This window comes from Pristiophorus japonicus, chromosome 11 (genome assembly GCF_044704955.1).
Source record: "Pristiophorus japonicus isolate sPriJap1 chromosome 11, sPriJap1.hap1, whole genome shotgun sequence".
Classification (NCBI taxonomy): Eukaryota; Metazoa; Chordata; class Chondrichthyes; family Pristiophoridae; genus Pristiophorus; species Pristiophorus japonicus.
This window is the reverse complement of record NC_091987.1, coordinates 113,697,814-113,719,751: the sequence shown is the minus strand read 5'-3', so window position 1 is coordinate 113,719,751 and position 21,938 is coordinate 113,697,814. Positions and strand designations below refer to the sequence as shown.

At 46.5% G+C, this 21,938-nt stretch overlaps 1 non-coding gene across 1 annotated transcript; it reads right to left on the bottom strand.

Annotated features, from left to right (window-relative positions):
• Window positions 1-420: 420 nt before the first annotated feature.
• Window positions 421-602, bottom strand: LOC139276631 (U2 spliceosomal RNA). Its single transcript, XR_011595966.1, has one exon. It is a non-coding gene; the product is annotated as a U2 spliceosomal RNA (small nuclear RNA).
• Between the last annotated feature and the right edge of the window lie 21,336 nt (window positions 603-21,938).

Below are 21,938 nucleotides of genomic sequence, written 5' to 3'. Positions count from 1 at the left end.
CATTTGTTTAAAGTGCACAACTAAAATTGTTGAACATACGTCCAGCAGCAGCAAAAAGGACCTCCGCCAATGCTATTTACAGGGATCATCAACTGCGTTTAGGTTAGTTGCTGATTAATTTCTACTGTCTCTTGGTGAGCTTCTAGAAGTGTTTTATGGTTTGTTATAAAATTTCAAGTTGCTGAAATCTCCAGGGAGTGGTGTATCAGGTTACATCAAGGCTCAGACCAGTTGCTCCCAGACATGGGTGCAGTAGTTTGTCCTGTAAGAAAGAAGGAAGTTATTGTGTTCTTAACACAGATGAGGCTGCACACAGGGAGGTTAAAGTAACTTTTTTTTTGTTCATTCTTGTCAGATCAACTCCAGCGCCAAAGATCACTTTGCGCTATTACATTTGATCTTAGCCAAAAGGCCGAGAGGGGAAGCTGCACCGTTCCTGGAAACACTGCAATACCAGGTCGGAGCGTGGAGTGGACGGAGCAAGCCCCTGTTCCATCTCCCAGTTCCAAAAATCAATTTAATATTTGGTCCCCAGATAGGGGATATTAAACTGATAAGAACAGATACTACACTTGATCTTAGCCAAAAGGCCGAGAAGCGATACAGTGACCTCAGTCTTTAATAAGACACCACAGAGTGAGGAACAGGCCTCAGGGGCCGGCTTATATACAGTGCTCCCAAGGGATGCTGGGTTCCCTTGGGACTTCAGGGGATGAGCTCCCTGGTGCGGAACATGGGAGAGCATGCTTTACAGATACACAACATCACTTCGCCCTCCCCCCACTCAAAGTCAAAGTGAAAACTATTTACAAGGTGAGGCGGTCGGGAGCCTTTCTTTCCCTGGTGGACCGCCTTGGTACAAATGTCTGTTCTGGTGTGTTGGCTGTGCCCTCATTGGGCTGACGTGTTGTTGGCCCTGCAGGGCTGCTAGGTGAGCCTGGCCTTGCTGGGCTGCTGGGCGTGATGGGTTCGATTTCCTGGTCCGGCGTGGTGTCGTTGATCCTTTGGGTGTGTGTTGTGGGCTCGAAAAAGGTGGTGTCTGCTGTGGGTTATTCAGGGCAGTCTGTGAACCGCAGCCTCATTTGGTCCAGGTGCTTTCTGCAAATTTGACCAGCGAGAGTCTGGTTTTAAGTGTCCTTTTCATAAGTAGCTCAGCCGGGGGCACCCCTGTGAGCGAGTGAGGTCTCGTGCGGTAGCTGAGCAGTACTCGGGACAGGCGGGTTTGGAGTGAGCCTTCTGTGACTTGTTTAAGGCTCTGTTTGATGGTTTGTACTGCCTGCTCTGCCTGCCCATTGGAGGCTGGTTTAAACGGGGCCGAGGTGACATGTTTGATCCCATTGGGGGGTCATGAATTCTTTAAATTCGGCACTGGTGAAACATGGCCCTTTGTCACTGACCAGTATGTCAGGCAGGCCGTGGGTGGCAAACATGGCCCTCAGGCTTTCAATGGTGGTGGTGGCGGTGTTTCCCGACATTATTTCACATTCAATCCATTTTGAAAAAGCATCCAACATTTTACCGAGAAACGGGCCCGCATAGTCAACATGGATCCTCGACCATGGTCTGGAGGGCCAGGACTACAAACTTATTGGTGCCTCTCTGGGCGTGTTGCTCAACTGAGCACATATTCTGCATTGCCATACACAGAACTCTAAGTCAGAGTCGATACCGGGCCACCACGCATGGGATCTAGCTATCGCTTTCATCATTACTATACCTGGGTGTGTGCTGTGGAGATCCGAGATGAATGTCTCCCTGCCCTTTTTTGGTAGCACTACGTGGTTAACCCACAACAGGCAGTCTGCCTGAATGGACAGCTCGTCCTTTCGCCACTGGAACGGATTGAATGGCTCTTGCATTTCAATGGGGATGCTGGCCCAGCTCCCATGCAGGACACAGTTTTTTACGAGGGACGGCAGAGGATCTTGGCTGGTCCAAGTCCTAATCTGGCGGGCCGTGACAGGTGATTTATCATTTTCAAACGTTCCCATGTCCATCAACAAGTCTGCGGGCTGCGCCACCATCAACAAGTTTACAGGCTGCGCCATTTCCACCCCCATGGTGGGCAATGGTAGCCGACTGAGAACATCCGCACAGTTCTCGGTGCCTGGCCTGTGGCGGATGGTATAGGTATACGCTGATAGCGCGAGTGTCCACCTTTGTAGGCGAGCTGAGGCATTAGTATTTATCCCCTTGTTTTCAGTCAACAGGGATGTGAGAGGCTTGTGATCGGTTTCCAGCTCCAATTTGAGGCCAAACAGGTACTGATGCATTTTCTTTACCCCGAACACACACACTAATGCCTCTTCTCAATCATGCTGTAGGCCCTCTCCGCCGTCGACAAACTCCTGGAAGCATAGGCGACAGGTTGCAACTTTCCCGCAACATTAGCTTGTTGTAATACACACCCGACTCCGTACGATGACGCATCACATGCGAGCACAAGTCTTTTATACGGGTTATACAATACAAGCAGCTTGTTGGAGCATAAAATGTTCTTGGCTTTCTCAAAAGCAATTAGTTGGTTTTTTCCCCATACCGAGTTCTCACCTTTGCGCAATAACACATGTAGGGGCTCTAAAAGGGTGCTTAACCCTGGTAGGAAGTTACCAAAATAGTTGAGGGGTCCCAGGAACGACCGCAGCTCCGCAATGTTCTGTGGCCTGGGTGCGTTCCTGATAGCCTCTGTTTTGGTGTCTGTGGGCTGAATGCCATCCGCCGTGTTCTTTCTCCCCAAAAACTCCACTTCTGTTGCCATGAAGATGCATTTCGACCTCTTCAGCCGCAGCTCTACGCGATCCAGTCACTGGAGAATCTCCTCCAGGTTTTGTAGGTGCTCGGCGGTGTCCCGACCCATGACCAATATATCGTCCTGAAAGACCACCATGTGTGGTACCGACTTGAGTAGGCTCTCCATGTTTCTCTGGAAGATCGCTGCAGCCGACCGAATTCCAAACGGGCATCTGTTGTAGATGAACAGTCCCTTGTGTGTGTTGATGCAGGTGAGGCCATTCAAAGACTCCTCCAGCACCAGCATCATGTAGGCCGAAGTCAGGTCGAGCTTGGTGAACGTCTTGCCTCCTGCCAGCATCGCAAATAGGTTGTCTGCCTTAGGTAGCAGGTATTGGTCCTGTAGTGAGAAACGATTAATAGTTACTTTATAATTGCCGCAAGTCCTGACCCTGCCTTCACTTTTGAGTACTGGAACAGTCGGGCTGGCCCACTCACTGAATTCCACTGGGGAGATGATGCCCTCATATTGCAGCCTGTCCAGCTCGATTTCCACTCTCTCCCTTATCATGTGAGGTACCGCTCGCGCCTTGTGGTGAATGGGTCGTGCCTCTGGGACCAAGTGGATCCGCACCTTCGCCCCGGAAAAGTTTCCAATGCCTGGCTTAAAAAGGGAAGGAAATTTGTTAAGATCCTGGGTACATGAGGCCTCATCGACATGTGATAGCGCTCGGATGTCATCCCAGTTCCAGCGGATTTTGCCCAGCCAGCTCCTTGCAAGCAGTGTGGGGCCATCGCCCGGGACAATCCAGAGTGGCAGTTCGTGCACCGTGCCCTCGTAGGTGACCTTGACCATGGCGCTGCCCAGGACAGTGATAAGCTCTTTGGTGTATGTTCTCAGTTTTGTGTGGATGGGGCTCAGGGCTGATCTGAATGCCTTGTTGCACAACGGTCTCTGAAATATCTTTTTACTCATGATGGATTGGCTAGCGCCAGTGTCCAGTTCCATGGCTACAGGTAAGCCATTCAATTTCACGTTTAGCATTATAGGTGGACATTTCGTCGAAAATGTGTGCACCCCGTGTACTTCAGCATCTGCCTCCTCTCTCTGAAGCTCGAAATTGCTTTGATCCACCATGGACCGATCTTCCTCTGCCACATGGTGGTTAGCAAGTTTTGCAGAGCTTGCAGCTCATTTGCAAGCTCAGTGGAGGTGCCCCATTGTTCCACAGCTCTTGCAAACATACCCTTTGAAGCGGCATGAATAGGCTGAATGGAAGCCTCCACAACGCCAACAAGGTGTGAATTGCCTTGCATTCTTTCTTTGTTGGGGACTCTGAGTCATTGGGATCACCTGAGACCTGCTGGCAGTTGCAGACTGGTGGGTTCTGTCCTGTACATTTCTGCTCACAAACACAGTTCCAGTTAATTTATGAACATTGCTAACACTTGTGTGCTGAAAGCCAGAAGATTCTTCATGAGGCTGTAGGTCGGTGCCCCGAAGACTGTGAGGAGGACCGCTCTCCTTTTTGCAGCGCTTCCCTCTCCGTCCAGCTCATTGGCCTAGCCATTCGACCTAGGCTTCCCAGTCCTCACCCTCTGAGAACTTTGCCAGGATGCCCACAGTTTGCTGCATCTGTGCGTTGGATTCGTATTCTCATCGCCAGTTGTTGTGTTCCTAACACAGATGTCTGGCGTAAAAATAAAAAAGGGAAGATGGCTCAACCGTGGCTAACAAGGGAAATCAGGGATAGTATTAAAGCCAAGGAAGTGGCATACAAATTGGCCAGAAATAGCAGTGAACCTGGGGACTGGGAGAAATTTAGAACTCAGCAGAGGACGACAAAGGGTTTGATTAGGCCAGGGAAAATAGAGTACGACAGGAAGCTTGCAGGGAACATTAAGACGGACTGCAAATGTTTCTATAGATATGTAAAGAGAAAAAGGTTAGTAAAGACAAACGTAGGTCCCCTGCAGTCAGAATCAGGGGAAGTCATAATGGGGAACAAAGAAATGGCAGACCAATTGAACAAGTACTTTGGTTCGGTATTCACGAAGGAGGACACAAACAACCTTCCGGATATAAAAGGGGTCAGAGGTTCTAGTAAGAAGGAGGAACTGAGAGAAATCCTTATTAACCGGGAAATTGTGTTGGGGAAATTGATGGGATTGAAGGCCGATAAATCCCCAGGGCCTGATGGACTGCATGTCAGAGTACTTAAGGAGGTGGCCTTGGAAATAGCGGATGCATTGACAGTCATTTTCCAACATTCCATAGACTCTGGATCAGTTCCTATCGAGTGGAGGGTAGCCAATGTAACCCCACTTTTTAAAAAAGAAGGGAGAGAGAAAACAGGGAATTATAGACCGGTCAGCCTGACATCGGTCGTGGGTAAAATGATGGAATCAATTATTAAGGATGTCATAGCAGTGCATTTGGAAAGAGGTGACATGATAGGTCCAAGTCAGCATGGATTTGTGAAAGGGAAATCATGCTTGACAAATCTTCTGGAATTTTTTGAGGATGTTTCCAGTAGAGTGGACAAGGGAGAACCAGTTGATGTGGTATATTTGGACTTTCAGAAGGCTCTCGATAAGGTCCCACACAAGAGATTAATGTGCAAAGTTAAAGCACATGTGATTGGGGGTAGTGTGCCGACATGGATTGAGAACTGGTTGTCAGACAGGAAGCAAAGAGTCGGAGTAAATGGGTATTTTTCAGAATGGCAGGCAGTGACTAGTGGGGTACCGCAAGGTTTTGTGCTGGGGCCCCAGCTGTTTGCATTGTACATTAATGATTTGGACGAGGGGATTAAATGTAGTATCTCCAAATTTGCGGATGACACTAAGTTGGGTGGCAGTGTGAGCTGCGAGGAGGATGCTATGAGGCTGCAGAGTGACTTGGATAGGTTAGGTGAGTGGGCAAATGCATGGCAGATGAAGTATAATGTGGATAAATGTGAGTTTATCCACTTTGGTGGTAAAAACAGAGAGACAGACTATTATCTGAATGGTGACAGATTAGGAAAAAGGGAGGTGCAACGAGACCTGGGTGTCATGGTACATCATTGGAGGGAGTGCAGCGAAGGTTCACCAGATTGATTCCCGGGATGGCGGGACTGACATATCAAGAAAGGCTGGATCAACTGGGCTTGTATTCACTGGAGTTCAGAAGAATGAGAGGGGATCTCAGAGAAACATTTAAAATTCTGACGGGTTTAGATAGGTTAGATGCAGGAAGAATGTTCCCAATGTTGGGGAAGTCCAGAACCAGGGGTCACAGTCTAAGGATAAGGGGTAAGCCATTTAGGACTGAGATGAGGAGAAACTTCTTCACCCAGAGAGTGGTGAACCTGTGGAATTCTCTACCACAGAAAGTTGTTGAGGCCAATTCACTAAATATATTCAAAAAGGAGTTAGATATAGTCCTTACTACTAGGGGGATCAAGGGTATGGCGAGAAAGCAGGAATGGGGTACTGAGGTTGCATGTTCAGCCATGAACTCATTGAATGGTGGTGCAGGCTCGAAAGGCCGAATGGCCTACTCCTGCACCTATTTTCTATGTTTCTATGTTTCTATGTGGCTGTACACAGGGAGATTAAAGTAACAGTGACCTCAGTCTTTAATAAGACACTCCAGAGTGAGGAACAGGCCTTAGGGGCCGGCTTATATACAGTGCTCCCAAGGGATGAGCTCCCTGGTGGCGGAACATGGGAGTGCATGCTTTACAGATACACAACAGAAGTGTGCCAGTGACTATGGTGCAATGTGTTTGGCTGATGTCATGGTTGAATAGCAGGCAGTGTGCACAAGCTGTGAGATGTGGGTGTGAGATTTGCATCACTACTAAGTATATGAGGGTGAAGTGAAGCTATGAATGTGAGGTATGAGTCGTGATTGATCGAGATTGTTGGTAGGTAAGTGAAGGGCAGGGTGAGGGGATGTTGAATTGAGCAGAGTCTGAGCCTAGTTGATCAATTGTAAGGATATGGCATTTGATGATGAATTCACTGACCTTGACCACTCATGTGAGGTCATTAAACTTCTTGCAGCACTGCATCTAGATCCTCGGGCTGCACTGCTGGCATTGATCATGATGGTGAACTCAATGCCTTCTCACAATTCATCTGGAGGGCCTCCTGCTCAGAATGTCTTCCCCAGCCACTTCCAGCACCTGCTGCAGCCAGATTGCACCTCCCGTTTAAGAGGAGCAGGTGGGCTAGCCTCGTACCAACTTGGGCCTCCTGCTGAGGTGTGCAGACAGTCTGCAGCACTGGACTGCATGTTAATATTATTGAAATCAGCAGGCAGCTCAGAGTTTGTGCGCTGCCTGCATCGGAAGGAACAGATGCGGGTTGATCGCTCATCGCGATCCTCGCACCCATTTTCAAGCTTGTTAATTTTTAGCCCTCAATATCTGCGCCCTTAGGAAGCCAATCCTTACAGATTGGGAGGAGGGGTGAAAGTGCAATCGCTTTGCTGCATATTTATCCAATATTATTCAGCAAATGCTGTGTAGTTATTTACGAACTTGCTCAGCAATTGACAAGACATTCCATTCAAATACCGACAATTGACTATTGGATTAAAATGTGACCACCCCATTATTAAATAAATTACTACAGGAAAATTCTGTTTGTGAGCCAACTGCTTGTCTGTTCATCCATTGGGTGGGAGCTAATAGTGACCATGGTAACCTCAGCAAAAGATTGGATTGTATACCACAGGCAATCAACATCTCCATTAGACGTTGAGAAATGGGCTTCTCCTGAATACAAGAGTGTGAAAGAGCCAGAAACTTGTATTGTCCACCTTTGGGATAATTTGGCATTCTTTGCTTAATTTCTTCACTCCACACTTTTTATGCTTAGTTGGTTTCATGTCTGTAAATCCTGTTCCCTACCAGAAAGTTAGGAGAACCTCTTACTCCTGAGACTCTGCCAGTTCACTGAAATCTGGCAGTGGTGGAAGGTAATATGGGTTGAAATGCTCACTGATTTTCGTTTGCTTCCTTTATAGAAAGTTCCTCTCCCCAGACAGCATTTGATGTGATTGGGATTTAGCTATGTAGGGAAATCGAACGTGGAAAGACATGAGCCTTGTTTTCCCTGGTGGAGCATATTAAATGTTAATCTTCTTCACCACAGAAGCCATTTAATAAAATCTAAAGAAGCAGATGGATAAAGTGTTATGCCTGTATTATACTTGTGAATGACTCCACGAGGCAATGTATTATACTCAAACTGTAGTGACCTTAGTCCTTTATTCGTAACTCCAGAGTGAGGCAGCCCATGGTGGTTACCTTTTTATACAGCGTCTGCCACCAGGGCAGGAAATCCAGGTCTCCACCAGTTTCACCCTCTAGTGGTGCCAGCATAGTATATACACAGTGTAAACCTTATTGATAGTACATCAGGTAACAAGTCTCCATCTTATGCAACTATACAGTGACTACACAGAGAGTATATCTCTAGTCTGCATATATAACATCACTCTCCCCCCAAGTCCTTTGTGCCAATTAACTTTGCACTATGTGCTCTGGCTTAGCTCTCCCCAGACTTAAGTGCTAATAGCCCTTGCACCTTGGCTGTGCTTTGGCTTGGCTCGCTCCCTGTCAAAGTCCTTTTGCCACAATGTTGGGTAGTGGTTACCAGTTTGGATGGTTCAATGATGCAATGGAGGTTCCAGTGGTTTCTCGGTGTGATCCATGTGCGTGTCCATGGCTACATACATCCATTTCCCCCCACCCCTATAGTGAGATCATGCAGTTGGTTCGTTACATTAACATAGAGGATCAGACAGACACAAATAACCTTCCGACTGTACTAGGGGACAGTGGGTCTAGTGAGGAGGAACTGAAGGATATCCTTATTAGGCGGGAAATTGTGTTAGGGAAATTGATAGGATTGAAGACTGATAAATCCCCAGGGCCTGATAGTCTGCATCCCAGAGTACTTAAGGAAGTGGCCCTAGAATAGTGGATGCATTGGTGATCATTTTCCAACAGTCTATCGACTCTGATCAGTTCCTATGGACTGGAGGGTAGCTAATGTAAAACCACTTTTTAAAAAAGGAGGGAGAGAGAAAACGGGTAGTTATAGACCGGTTAGCCTGACATCAGTTGTGGGGAAAATGTTGGAATCAATCATTAAGGATGAAATAGCAGTGCATTTGGAAAGCAGTGACAGGATCGGTCCAAGTCAGCAATAAATTAATGAAAGGGAAATCAAGCTTAACGAATCTTCTGGAATTTTTTGAGGATGTAACTAGTAGAGTGGACAAGGGAGATCCATTGGATGTGGTGTATTTGGACTTTCAAAAGGCTTTTGATGTTCCCGCACAAGAGATTGGTGTGCAACATCAAAGCGCATGGTATTGGGGGTAATGTACTGATGCATAGAGAACTGTTTGGCAGTCAGGAAGCAGAGAGTCGGGATAAATGGATCCTTTTCAGAATGGCAGGCAGTGACTAGTGGAGTGCCGCAGGGCTCAGTGCTGGGACCCCAGCTCTTTACAATATACATTAATGATTTAGACGAAGGAATTGAATGTAATATCTCCAAGTTTGCAGATGACACAAAACTGGGTGGCGGTGTGAGCTGTGAGGGGGACGCTAAGAGGCTGCAGGGTGACTTGGACAGGTTAGGTGAGTGGGCAAATGCATGGCAGATGCAGTATAATGTGGATAAATGTGAGGTTATCCATTTTGGGGGCAAAAACACGAAGGCAGAATATTATCTGAATGGCGGCAGATTGGAAAAGGGGAGGTGCAACGAGACCTGTGTGGCATGGTTCATCAGTCATTGAAAGTTGGCATGCAGGTACAGCAGGCGGTGAAGAAGGCAAGTGGTATGTTGGCCTTCATAGCTAGGGGATTTGAGTATAGGAGCAGGGAAGTCTTACTGCAGTTGTGCAGGGCCTTAGTGAGGCCTCACCTGGAATATTGTGTTCAGTTTTGGTCTCCTAATCTGATGAAGAACGTTCTTGCTATTGAGGGAGTGCAGCGAAGGTTCACTAGACTAATTCCAGGGATGGCTGGACTGTCATATGCGGAGAGACTGGATCAACTGGGCCTTTATTCACTGGAGTTTAGAAGGATAAGAGGGGATCTCATAGAAACATATAAGATCCTGATGGGACTGGACAGGTTAGTTGCGGGAAGAATGTTCCCGATGTTGGGGAAGTCCAGAACCAGGGGACATAGTCTTAGGATAAGGGGTAGGCCATTTAGAACTGAGATGATGAGAAACTTCTTCACTCAGAGTGTTGTTAACCTGTGGATTTCCCTGCGGCAGAGAGTTGTTGATGCTAGTTCATTGGACATATACAAGAGGGAGTTAGATATGGCCTTTATGGCTAAGGGGATCAAGGGGTATGGAGAGAAAGCAGGAAAGGGGTACTGAGGAAATGATCAGCCATGGTCTTATTGAATGGCGGTGAAGGCTCGAAGGGCCGAATGGCCTACTCCTGCACCTATTTTCTATGTTTCTATGTTTTATGAAAAACATTTCATTTTTACAGTTTGTATCATGATACCTTGGTTCAGTGACTTACATTTGTTACGTTTTATGGTCGTACGCCAGGATTGGGTAGATTGCATTCATGGTTCAGTCATGGTCAGTACTGAGGTAGCAGTACAGGTATGCGAGGACGCAGGTTCCAGAGCAACCGGACGGGGTCCCAGTCGTCTGATGGCGGCGCTGCATCCCCTGCTAGCGGGTAGGCTTGGTTCGCTCACCTTGCCAGGACTCAGGGCCTTTGCCGTTGCCTAGTGGTGGGCAGAGCCACAGATGTGTGTGGCCTCCCTGTCCTCCTTTGAGGGCTGCAGAATCTTCTGCCTGCTGTCTAAAGGTGTTGGGAACCTGGCTGTTCCAGGTCCCGTTTGGGGAAGTCGTTGGTTTTCAGCTTTCGCTCACAGACATGGCCGATGTAGCGACTGGGCCTGGGGGCTGCACCGTCTCCACCCAGGTTGTGGGCAATGGCGGCCAACTGCGCGTATTGGCGCCGTTTTCATTTTCAGGTCTGTGGCGAATAGTGCCATCGGGTGTCTGCAGCATGGGATAGACCTGGGACAGGGTATCAGGATCAGTGCCTTCACCCTCCTGAGGTTGCTTGCCTACAACTTGTGGGGACACCTGGGGCAGGGCATCAGGATCAGCGCCTTTACCCTCCTGAGGTTGCTTGCCTACAACTTGTGGGGACACCTGGGGCAGGGCATCAGGATCAGCGCCTTTACCCTCCTGAATTCGCTCACTTGCTACTTTTGGGGACACTCTATTCCCGACATCTCGCAACAACAACATGTTGTTCTTTACATTAGGACTGGTACCGACATCTCGCAACAACATTTTGTTCACAATCTTAGTCGGTTCGTTACATTGATTGCCATGCATACAATGTCTCTTTAAGTTCAGTTGGTTGCAGGTCTCCTTTAAGAGAACCCTGCTGGCTTTACCCCAATCAAATCCTTTGTTAGACACCACGTGTTGGTCCCTCAGCGTTGCACCTCGTAGTATGGCCACGGCCATCTTTTTTTCAGCCATGCTGCACCTCGCTGCAGCAGGGACGCCATCTTGCCTCTGTCCTCGAGGTCGACTGCCTTGATCCTTCTCTCCCGCGATTCTGCCACAAACACTGGAAGAGTGCCTGTGAATTCGATCTTCCTCCCCAAGAGTCCTGCCACTGGAGCCGGGAGGTACTTTTAGGTCAATCCGGTCGGATCATTGCCACACAGTCGTGATGAATGGTCTGTGCCTCAGGCGCTGCGCTGGTCTGTTCTCTGGTGCCTGGCCCAAGCGAAGGTGAGGTTTTGCTCTGGGGGACATTGATTGCTGGAGTGAAGAAGTCTTCCCAGTTCCACTGGATGGTAAATGCAACACTCAGTGAGAAAGTCGATAGCAGAGATCAGAAAGACCCCTGATTCAATCTCTGTCATGTGCTCCGTAGCAGATTTCATGGCTTCGTGCCCCTGGGCTAGAGAAAGGAAAATCAGGCAGGGATCCTGCTGCTGATCATTAGTAAGGGATTCCTGATGGAAAGTACTGCCATTTCGACATCAGGTGAGGGCAAATTGTGCTCAGCTGTGACTGTTGAATAAGCTGCCAACAGTCATTGCCGAGGTTTATGGATGAAGGATGAAGGTGAGGTTATCAAAAGGAAGTTGTCTCTGTGTGCTGTATCACACCTCAGCATGAGCTGGAGCCTCAGGCCAAGAGGGAGGAAAATGAAGATTTTAAAAAAATATATACGATCAAAGAGATTGTTAGACTTGCCTTGAAAAGCAGTTCACTCGATTGATCTTTCCAGCAAAGCCCAGTGCAGAGAGGCAACAGAACTGTTTGAATGGCAGAGGCCCAGAGTGAGGCTCAAACCCGCCCTTGTCACGGAGGACGATAAGATGAAGGGGAACTACATGGGGAATTAGATTGACAGCACCCTTTGTTTCCACCGGTTTCTTTCTTTTTTTACTCATATCACTGAGTTCTATAACGAGTTGCGGTTTTGACTCTGATGCCTGTCATTTGAGTGTATAGCCTGCCCCACTGTGAGTCACTGTGAACGTGCATTTTTCTGACAGTGGACTTGCGTTGCATGCTACATGTTTTATTCTGCTCTGCAATTAAAATCACATAAAATAATGTAAACTTTTAAAAGAGAAACCAAATAAAGACAGGGCTAACATTTTTAAAGTGCCTATTTTCCTTCTTAATCAAATGAGAATAGCACAAGGACACAGGGGCCGGTGACAACACTGACCACAGAAACCCACACACCTGCGGCTTTTATATCACATGATACAAAGACTGATCTGCAATGTGAGCTGCCTCTACTTTAAAAAAAACAGACTTGTTATGCTCATTCCCCAAAGCAGTGTGTCCTACCACCATCACTGCTACTCTTGAGCCAGCCATTAAGAGGTCCATGGGAACTTCCCAGTGACAACCTTCTCATCCTTGTTTCTTTTGGGGAAGCTCCTACCTCTCCCCAAATTAGGTCAGGAACTCAGCAGAGCTTGGGCTGAAGGGAAGAATCACCCTGTGACACGCCAATACATGAGCTTACACGGCACAACACCAATGTGCTGACCCCACTGTGCCACCTTCCACGTTCATGATTATCATTGATGGAGCTTTGGTTATATCAATTCTTTTTTTTTCTCTAGTCACCCCCTCCGTCTCATCTTTTGTCCTGAAGGTGATCATGATTCATGTTGGGCAACAATACCAGAGGTAACAAATGACCTTCAGTACTTTGCCAAAGTAACTGTTCCTACATTACAACAGTACAATAGTTTGGGACATCCTGAGGTTGTGAAAGATGCTGTATAAATGCTTTTCTTTCTTTCTGCCTTCCTTCTCCAACAGGTCCATGCGGATGTTTGTGCTCCAAACGAGCCTCCTCCCACCCTTCTTCATCGAACTCCATCAACATATCCGATTCCTTTCTCCCTCATGTTCTTATCTAGTTCCCCCTTAAATGCACCTATGCTATTCACCTCAAATATGCCTCATGGGAGTGCATTCCACATTTTAACCATGTTAAGCAGTGAATGAAAGCGATCATGATTGGGATTAGTTCTCTGGTTGCTGTGCCCACTACATACCTTGAGGCCAGCTCTCATCTATCAACTGATGGGACTTTATTCAAAAGTTGCTCAACAGCAATGCTTCCTTGTTCCAACTTGTTCATGTTTACTTACATTTATAGTAACAACCATATCTCAACTCTGCAGGCACTTTTGCCCAAATTGAACTTTGTTCCCATTCCACAGACAATTAATGGCTTTTGTGTATCTGGAGGAAACAAATATAGTTGCACTTCATCCTTTCAATTAAAATCAAAATAATAAACAGCATGCACAAACACATGGGAATATATGTTCAGCTTTTAACACATAATGTAAAGTGTGTGTTTGGTGGATTGAGACAGGTTCAAGGAGTGGATTAATATTGTGATTGCACCACCATTAATCTGTGAATGAAACATGTCATTTTAGAACCTAGCACTTACACTCCTGTTTCTCGGGCAGTTGATCTGAACAAGAAAATGTTTTCCCTCCTGAATTTTTGTTCTTCCTTACCTGAACTTGCTGACCTGCGCTGGAGTATGTTTGCACAATGACCAGTTGCACCTTGTCCCAGTGGCCATTAACTGTGTGACAGTGAAAGGCAGCAGGCTATTTGACCTTGAACAGAATCACAGTTGATCCCGCTCCTGACAGCCGCACTTTATAGCAGGAGTCATTTGTATATTGATCAGGAGTGGGGGTTCATTTTCCCTTCCCTAGCTCAGATGTGCGGAGGTAGCTGTCGTAACCCTTACTTTTGGTCAAGCTGAGAGTCACTCACTCGCAAGGGTAGAGGCTCAAACATGGTACCTATCTGTTCTATTGATTGAGTTCCATACTACATGGTGCGCTTACCAGCTGGTCCACCTGGGGAGCCCCAGGCTTGGCTCATCTAAAAATGCCCTGAATAACCATGTTGTCTATTTAGAGACCATGGGGATGGGGGGATAATTTCTGATTGGGGAGGGGGAGTGGTGGTGGCGGGAAGGTCACACTGCCAGCCTCAGGTTGCCAGTGGATGGCTCGATAGATTTTGGTCATCGGGTCTTCATTGTAATAAAATTGGCGAGCTGCCCATGGTAACCAGGCATGGACAGGGTGCTTGCCGATGGCGGGAGTGGGGGGCAGGCAGGAAACCTGGTGGCTTCTCCTCCACAGGGACACCATAGGGGAGGGCAGGCGATATCGGCGTAGGAGGGCATGGATGAATCAGCAGCGGGCGGGATGATTTTTGTGGGACCCGGCAAAAATCATTTCATAAAACTTATCTTTAATGTTTTCTGAGAGGCCTCCAGCGATCTATTTCAGGAGCGCAGGTTTGGCAATTCTATGTTCAACTTCATTGGGTGCACCGTATGCCCATACAGTCTAGTGCAGGACCAAAAAGTGCATCAGAGTTCTAAGTACATCGTAGCACCCCGATTTGACTTTATTAATGAGACTACTACCTACTTTAGGTAGAAGCGCTGGCTGCCTATTTCAAGGCCCCCTCTACAAGTGCAACTAGGTGAAGACTCTGGGAAGTCAGCGTTGTCATTTTTTTGCCATTTTTGTCTCACTGCCGCCCTATTCGTCTGGTGGGAATGGAGTGAAACAAAAACCGACCCCCAGTGTAGTCCAGTGACAGACCACACTCAGGGGGCTTTCACTCAAACCCATCTAGAGGTGGGTGAGACTTGTGGGGTTGGGGGGTGCGCTACACGTTTGAAACAGTTCTTTAACAAATAAAAATAAGCCCCTAAAGTACATTACTGTTAAAGAGGGGATTATTCTCATTCAAAACAAAAAATAACATCAACTGAAGCATACGGCTACTTTAAGCAGAATGCAAGAGCTGCACTCAGAGAAGTGCTAAAGAATTCGAACACAGCTGACAGGCGAAGGGCTGAGAATATCACTGGCCTTGGAATTTTCTAAACAAACTGCAGCTTTTGTTGACATGTTCCCTGTGGGGAATGCCAGCCTGAATGTATGGAACACCTCCAATGAACTTACTGATTAGTTGGTGACAGACCCAAATCTCATCTGCAGAGAAGGATGTTATGCGTAAACATTCAAGAAATTCCTTCCCTCCCCTTCCTCCCCCAGGCTACAGAAGGCTTTGATGAAAGAGGAGGAAAGCTTGCGGCACCAGATACACAGGGGGCGGGTGCTTTTCTATGGCTGGGGAAAGGTGATACCACTAGTGGGAGATTAATGGCCCGTATATATTGTACGGAATAGATTCAAACTGAAGGGCAGATTTCAGAGCAACAGCACGCAAACAATGCAGATAAAATATTTTTAAACATTTTGCAACTGTGACTTTCAATTCCTGCATGTGGACTTTCCCTGATGTCTGAGGACTGCAATGTCAAAACAAAATGGCAACCAGCTTATTTACACTCGGCAACAAGGACAGTATTCTAGTGTAAAGGCAGCATTAGCAACATGCTTGTATTATACATTGTGCTCATTTACATATTACAATTAAAGGAGTAATATTCTTAGATTATGGGCTGAAATTTGGTTGCTAAGATAAAACCATGGGATGCAATTTGGCACTACAGGTTGAGCCTCTCTTATTCAGGACTCCCTTACCCGGCACCACCCCTCGTCCGGGACCATTCCTGGCCGGCAGGTGACGCATGCTCAGAATGCGACCGTCAAAATCCTACTCACCAATATAATCTTTCTCCTCAATCAGCTGCCTCCTCCTCATCGCCCTGCTGGAACTCCTGCAGCCACAGTCCTCGGGCCGGCCGCTCCTCCCCACAGCGCTCCCTCCGGGGGGGGGGGTGTCGGGCCGACTCTTCAAGGCCCGCTGGAGTCTGCCAACTCTTCTGTGCCCGCCAGCTCTTTGAGGCCCCCTGCACACTAATTGGCTGACTGACTGACAGTCGGTCCAACCAATCAGTACACACACATACTTACTCCAGCAACAGCACTTAAAGACGGTCCACCCAAACACATGACCACCTCTCATCCGGCAAAATCCCGCATTCAGGACAGGCCAGGTCCCAAGGGTGCCAGATAAGGGAGGATCAACCTGTATCATTTTCTATCACTTCATGGGGTTCTTTGTTGAAGTAACGGAGAGGGTTGATGAAGCTAGTGCGGTTGATATTGCGTAAATGGACTTTTGGAAGTTAGATAAAGTACCTTCATAATTGTTAACAAAATTGAATCCCATGGGATTCAAGGGGAAGTTGCAGTGTGGCTACGAAATTGGCTAAGAGACAGAAAGCAGGGAGTAGTGGTGAACAGTTGTTTTTCAGACTGGAGGAATGCATACAGTGGTGTCCCCAGGGATTGGTATTAGGACCACTGCTCTTTTTGATATATATGACCTGGACTTGGGTATACAGGATATGGTTTCAAAGTTTGCCTATGACACGAAACTCAGAAATGTAGTAAACAGTGAGGAGGATAGTAACAGATGTCAGGAGAACAGAGACAGACTGGTGAAATGGGCAGACACATGGCAGATGCAATTTAACACAGAAAAATATGAAGTGATGCATTTTGATAGGAGGAATGAGGAGAGGCAATATAAACTAAATGTTACAATTTTAAAGGGAGTGCAGGAACAGAGAGACCTGGGGGTATATGTACACACATCTTTGAAGATGACAAGACAAGTTGAGAAGGCTGTTAAAAATGTGTATGGGATCCTTGGCTTTATATACAGAGGAATACAATACAAAAGCAAGAAATTTATGCTAAACCTTTATAAATCACTGGTTAGGCCCCATCTGGAGTATTGTGTCCAATTCTAGGCACCACACTTTAGGAAAGATATCAAGACCATAGAGAGGGCGCAGAGGAGATTTACTAGAATGGTACCCGGGATGTGGTACTTCAGTTATGTGGAGATACGAGTGAAGCTGGGATTAATCTCCTTAGAACAAGGAAGGTTAATGGGAGATTTAATAGGAGTGTTCAAAATCATGAAGGGTTTTGATGGAGTAAATAAAGAGAAGCTATTTCCAATGGCAGAAGGTTCGATAATCAGGGGACACCGATTTAAGGTAATTGGCAAAAGAACCAGAGGCAAGATGAGGAGACATTTTTTTATGCAGCGAATTATTATGATCTGGAATATACTGCCTGAAAGGATGATGGAAGCAGATTCTATGATCAAAGGTGAAGAGTGTACAAACAGGTGGGAACATTGGCACTTCCTCTCAGCACCCCATGCTGTCTTCTGTTCATCAAACTTACCGCATGGTTTTGAATCAATCACAGCAGAACAAAAATGATGACAGTTAAGAACCTTAATGAGCAGGAAATTAGCCTCTTTGGCCTCTCTAAGAAACAAAGTTATTACCAATACAGGTTTGTCAAGCAGAAATTTTAAAACTAAGATGAAAATATAAATGAAAATAGATGCCTATTTCACTAACATGGTGGTGAATTTGAATGAGGAAGAATTATTGATTTAGAAGACAGAAATATTCAGCTCTGGCAGACACTGCCTAATTCACAAAAACTATTCTGGGAGGTGATCACCAGACCATGATATTGTTATATATGTGGACTTGTATTTACTCTGTACAGCCACCAGAGGGCTCATCCCCTGGAGTCCCAAGGGATCCCATAATCCCTTGGAGCACAGGTATTTAAGGAGGCTTCACAGGTTGGAGAGGCACTCTAGAGACCTGCAGTAAAAGACTAAGGTCACACTTTACTTTGAGCTCACAGTGTTCAGTCTGACTCTTTCTCCATACACAACAGATATGATGCCATTTTCCTTGCCAGGTGAGTATCCTGAATCAAAATGGTGGCAATCAAATTATTCAAAGCTCATATTTATTCTGCTCTTCATGTGGAAAACTGATGGCAATTGTCGTGGGACAAATATCCTGTTAATGGAGAGAGTACAGAGGAAGATAACTAATCTCAGAGCAAAGTTATAAAGAGAGAGTAAAGAAACTGGGTGTTTTTACATTGGAGGGAAGAAAATGGTTCCAGAGAGGCCTCGTCAAGGTTGCCAATACTCTAAGGGGTATAAATAATGAGAACCCTAATAAATTGTTTGACATAACTGAAAACTCTGTAACCAAGGGGCATGGACTCAAACTCAGAAGAAGGGAAGTGAATAGTTAGATTAGATTGACCTGCATCACAGAGAAAGTGGTGATTGTGTGGAACAGACTGCCCAGGGTGAGAGGCAGGGTTTAGTTGTGATGAAAGAAGAGACTGAGATGTATGAGAAATAGAATATAGCGTAACCGTATTTGTACTGTGGCACTGGCCAGAAGACGACAGTGGCCTTTTCTACTCATGTACATTCCTGACTCCAGTCATGATGTGCTGCTGCTGCTGGTTTAGGCAAAAAACGTCATCCCCTTAACGGGAGCTCAGAGCTGAATTTAAAGTCAACAGGCCCACGGGCCCCTTGAGGATGCAGAAACTGCAACGTGGCCCACTTAATTGGATCATTCCCCCAGTGACTTCAGTGGTGTTTTTCTGATGTTGGAAACAGGTGTTGAAAATCTGTGACCTTTTTTCTTTAGTGGATGAACATGTTGACCCAATGTATTGCGGCAGTTTCCTTCCAGGTGTTGTTCTGCTGCCAGAAAAATTTCCGATGTGCAACATTTTGACCCATTCATCGTGTTGCCTATAATCATTCTAATTACAATCTCATGTTTTCCAAAAAAAAACTTTTCTAAAATTAAAAGGCATCGGTTGCAGTGGTGCGGCAGCAATGCATACTTGACCTCTGGTGGCCATTTTAATTTTTGTGGACTGATTAACAACTCCTCAGATCTTGTTAAGAGTGATCAGAAAATGCTTAATTTTCTCTTATTTAAAAAAACACACCTGGAAATCCCGACCTCCCCGGGTCTGTACGGAGTGTCTACGGACCCGGGAAGGCATCGCACAATGCGCATGCGCTGAAAACCGGCTTTTCTGATCAGTCGAGCTTGACAGACCTCACGTATATCGGGAGCGAGGACATTTGCAAGAGCAAGATTGCGGTATTTACCCATATCTTGCCCAGAAAATGTCCTCAAAATTCTTGCACCGGATAAAAGCTGGCACATAGCTTACTTTTACAGGAATAAGAGTTTAAAAACATACAAAAATATGATAAAATTAAATTTAAAAAACACATATTATTTTTAAAAACTCTGCCCACTACGTTACATTTATTTTTAAGCATAATTTTAAAAACTTTTTTAAAATTCAGAAAAAAAGATTTTCTCTCAGATATTTATTATCTTTAATTTCAATTAGTTTTAATTATGTGAGGTGTGGTTTTTATTTTTATTACATGTGTTTGGTGTTTTTGTTTTCTTTTCTCATTAATAGCAATGAGAATTTGTCGATATGGAATTCTCACTGCTATTAATGAGAAAGCTGTGGAATACTGTACCTGACTGGTTGAGCAGTCACATGTGGCTGCACCTTCTGCCTGGAGGACGGGAGCGCGCTTCGCAGTGCGGGAAGAGAAGGCCTCCCCACCGGAATCTCAGGCTCCCCCCCCGGACCACCAGGTAAATTCGTAGAAATATTTCAGGTCAGAGGAAATTGCCCGTGGAATGCCTCTGATCGGAATTTCAGCCCCATTATCTGCACAAAACCAAAGCAGCAAATTTCTCACAACATCAGCTGAGTGGCAGAGGGATTATAAAGTGTATCGTGCCGCCATATTGCAGACACCTCATTGGTTTTCAGGAGTAATTCATTAATGCTCCCAGGTGCACAGCCATGTCAGCTGTGGCTCAATTGGTAATACTCTCACCTCTGAGTCAGAAGATTGTGGGTTCAGGACCCAAGCCACAGACTTGAGCACAAAAATCTAGGCTGACACACAAGTGCAGTACTGAGGGAGCGCTGCACTGTCGGAGGTACCGCCTTTCGGATGAGACGTTAAACCAAGGCCCTGTCTGCATTCACAGGTGGATGTAAATGATCCCATGGCACTATTTTGAATCTGCGGCTCAGGAGGATGAAAAGATCCCTCGGCACAATTTGAAGAACAGCAATGGAACTCTCTTGGTGTCCTGGCCAATATTTATCCCTCAATGAACATCACTAAAACAGATTATCTGATCATTATCACATTGCTGTTTGTGGGAGCTGGCTATGTGCAAATTGGATGCCGCGTTTCCTACAGTACAAAAGAACTTAATTGGCTGTAAAGCACTTTGGGACTTCCTGAGGTTGTGCAAGGCACTGTATAAATGGAAGTCTTTCATTTTTCTTTTACGGTAGAACATACACAAGAAATAAGTTTAGAATCAGAGGGCTTTAACTATGGTTTTCCAGTTGATTGATTGTTCTTGAGAAATTTTGGAGCACTTTTATATTTAATATGAGAAGATCTCCCATGCCATTGCTCAGAATCAGTTAAAATGTCATGTATTCAACCAGCACTGAAACCCATGTATAATCTGACCTAAGTTGTACACTGTGAGAACAATGACCACTAGGTGGTGAACTTGTGGGAGACACTCCTAACCTGGACCTTCAGATATAAAAGGGGAAGCGCCACCCACTTCCATCACTTGAGTGCCAAGGAATAAAGGACAGGTCACAGACTGACCTTCTCTCAAGCATGGGCCTCGCGTGCATTTGTACTGTATAGTAAGGACGTATCATAAACAATACCCCTTTTTTAATAAGCTGTGTGTTATGCCGTGTAATGCACAAGGCATTATTTTGGTGCGTAGGTAGAACTGTTCCCATTGAAGGCCACAGCTTATTTGCTGTTAAGCAAACAAGTCTAAAGTCAGTCAGAGTTTAATTGCTCTTTGGTGATGGAAAGTTGAAGACTAGAAAGCACAGAAATTTCAGGCTACGGGCCAGAAGAACCGGAGGGTGCGGGAGTGAAGATCAAATGTAGTATGGGGAAAATAACTGCATCTAGTTGTGGAAGAGAGAGAAGGAGAGGGAAGGGGAGAAGGAGAGGGAAGGGGAGAAGGAGGGGGCAGAGGGAGAAGGAGAGGGAAGGGGAGAAGGAGGGGGAAGGGGAGAAGGAGGGGGCAGAGGGAGAAAGAGGGGGAAGGGGGGAAGGGGAGAAGCAGAGAGAAGGGGAGAAGGAGAGGGAAGGGGAGAAGGAGGGAGAAGGAGAGAAGGAGAGGGAAAGGGAGAAGGAGAGGGAAGGGGAGAAGGAGAGAGAAGAGGAGAAGGAGAGGGAAGGGGAGAAGGAGGGAGAAAGGGAGAAGGAGAGGGAAGGGGAGAAGGAGAGGGAAGGAGAGAAGGAGAGGGAAAGGGAGAAGGAGGGGGAAGGGGAGAAGGAGAGGGAAGGAGAGAAGGAGGGGGAAAGGGAGAAGGAGAGGGAAGGGGAGAAGGAGGGGGAAGGAGAGAAGGAGAGGGAAAGGGAGAAGGAGGGGGAAGGAGAGAAGGAGGGGGAAAGGGAGAAGGAGGGGGAAGGAGAGAAGGAGAGGGAAAGGGAGAAGGAGAGGGAAAGGGAGAAGGAGGGGGAATGGGAGAAGGAGAGGGAAAGGGAGAAGGAGAGGGAAGGGGAGAAGGAGGGGGCAGAGGGAGAATGAGGGGTAGGAGAGAAGGAGGGGGAAAGGGAGAAGGAGAGGGAAGGGGAGAAGGAGAGAGAAGGGGAGATGAAGACAGGAATGTGAGGAAGAGAGAGAAGGGGAGATGGAGAAGGATGGGGAGATAGAAAAGGATGGGGAGAAAGAGAGGAAGGGA